This window comes from Palaemon carinicauda, chromosome 12 (assembly GCF_036898095.1).
Source record: "Palaemon carinicauda isolate YSFRI2023 chromosome 12, ASM3689809v2, whole genome shotgun sequence".
NCBI lineage: Eukaryota > Metazoa > Arthropoda > Malacostraca > Decapoda > Palaemonidae > Palaemon > Palaemon carinicauda.
Window position 1 is genome coordinate 7,149,690 of NC_090736.1, and position 2,500 is coordinate 7,152,189.

At 40.5% G+C, this 2,500-nt stretch overlaps 1 protein-coding gene across 1 annotated transcript in view; it reads left to right on the plus strand.

Annotated features, from left to right (window-relative positions):
* The window catches only part of LOC137651193 (multidrug resistance-associated protein 1-like), an 80,046-nt gene that overhangs the window by 28,959 nt on the left and 48,587 nt on the right, over positions 1 to 2,500 (plus strand).

Sequence of the window (2,500 nt, forward strand, 5' to 3'; positions counted from 1 at the left end):
CCAGGATTGATGACTCAGTTAGACAGATAGCATTTTGTGATCCAGGATTGATGACTCAGACAGAGAGCATTTTGTGATCCAGGATTTATGACTCAGTTAGACAGATAGCATTTTGTGATCCAGGATTGATGACTCAGAGAGATAGAATTTTGTGATCCAGGATTGATGACTCAGTTAGACAGATAGCATTTTGTGATCCAGGATTGATGACTCAGTTAGACAGATAGCATTTTGTCATCCAGGATTGATGACTCTGTTAGACAAATAGCATTCTGTGATCCAGGATTGATGACTCAGTTAGACAGATAGCATTTTGTGATCCAGAATTGATGACTCAGTTAGACAGATAGCATTTTGTGATCCAGGATTGATGACTCAGTTAGACAGATAGCATTTTGTGATCTAGGATTGATGACTCAGTCAGACAGATAGCATTTTGTGATCCAGAATTGATGACTCAGTTAGACAGATAGCATTTTGTGATCCAGAATTGATGACTCAGTTAGACAGATAGCATTTTGTGATCCAGAATTGATGACTCAGTCAGACAGATAGCATTTTGTGATCCAGAATTGATGACTCAGTTAGACAGATAGCATTTTGTGATCCAGAATTGATGACTCAGTTAGACAAATAGCATTTTGTGATCTAGGTTTGATGACTCAGTCAGACAGATAGCATTTTGTGATCCAGAATTGATGACTCAGTTAGACAGATAGCATTTTGTGATCCAGAATTGATGACTCAGTTAGACAGATAGCATTTTGTGATCCAGAATTGATGACTCAGTCAGACAGATAGCATTTTGTGATCCAGGATTGATGACTCAGTTAGACAGATAGCATTTTGTGATCAAGGATTGATGACTCAGTTAGACAGATAGTATTTTGTGATCCAGGATTGATGACTCAGTCAGACAGATAGTATTTTGTGATCCAGGAATGATGGCTCGGTTAGACAGATAGCATTTTGTGATCCAGAATTGATGACTCAGTTAGACAGATAGCATTTTGTGATCCAGGATTGATGACTCAGTCAGACAGATAGCATTTTGTGATCCAGTATTGATGACTCAGTTAGACAGATAGTATTTTGTGATCCAGGATTGATGACTCAGACACATAGCATTTTGTGATCCAGGATTGATGACTCAGTTAGACAGATAGTATTTTGTGATCCAGGAATGATGGCTCAGTTAGACAGATAGCATTTTGTGATCCAGAATTGATGACTCAGTTAGACAGATAGCATTTTGTGATCCAGAATTGATGACTCAGTTAGACAGATAGCATTTTGTGATCCAGGATTGATGACTCAGTCAGACAGATAGCATTTTGTGATCCAGAATTGATGACTCAGTTAGACAGATAGCATTTTGTGATCCAGGATTGATGACTCAGTCAGACAGATAGCATTTTGTGATCCAGTATTGATGACTCAGTTAGACAGATAGTATTTTGTGATCCAGGATTGATGACTCAGACAGATAGCATTTTGTGATCCAGGATTGATGACTCAGACAGATAGCATTTTGTGATCCAGAATTGATGACTCACTAAGATAAATAGTATTTTGATAAATGGAATTTACATAGATGTGCTTTATACAATAATACTATAAGGTTTAAAGGTCACTCATGAATGGCAGAGGCAAGGGACAGTGATATTACCCTATCGGGCTGGACTATGATCAGCGCCCAAGCTCCCTCTCCACCCAAGCTATGACCAAGAAGAGCCAGGCAATGGCTGCAGATGGATCAGCAGATAGACCTATAGGCTCCCCCAAACCCCCGTCCTTAGCTCACAGGGATGGGGATGTTTCAGTGACCAAAGGAACTAACGAGTTTGAGTGGGACTCGAACCCCAGTCCGGCAATTACCAGTCAGGAAGGATACCACATCGGCCACCACAACCTTATAGAAAGGAACATTCGAAATCTTAGGAGATTTTAGGCAGATATCTTTTTGAGCTAGTACTGAACAGTTCTTTTTCAAACGAAACTATTAAGGAAGACTCATTTCTTCTCCCAGAAGTTAGACACACCGCATGTTGTAGTTAATCAGAACTACTAAATGCAAATGAAAATTCCAATTTCTTTCTAGAAACTAGATAATTTGGATTGGGTGCACCAGGTAAAAATCTCTAAACTTTCCCCATTGTCTTTACTTATGTATTTCAATTTCTGGGTTGTGGTGGCCGATGTGGTAAAGTCCCTGACTGGTGAACGCTCAAACTCGTTAGTTTCTTTGCTCGCTGCAACCTCACCATCCTTGTGAGCTAAGGGTGGGGGTTTGAGGGAGCCTATAGGTCTATCTCCTGAGTCATCAGCAGCCATTGCCTGCCCCTCCTTGTTCCTAGCTTGGGTGGAGAGGGGGCTTGGGTGCTGATCATATGTATATATGGTCAGTCTCTGGGGCATTGTCCTACTTGACAGGGCAATGTCACTGTGCCTTGTCATGTTATTCATAAGTGGCCTTTATACCTTTAAACCTTTAAACCTC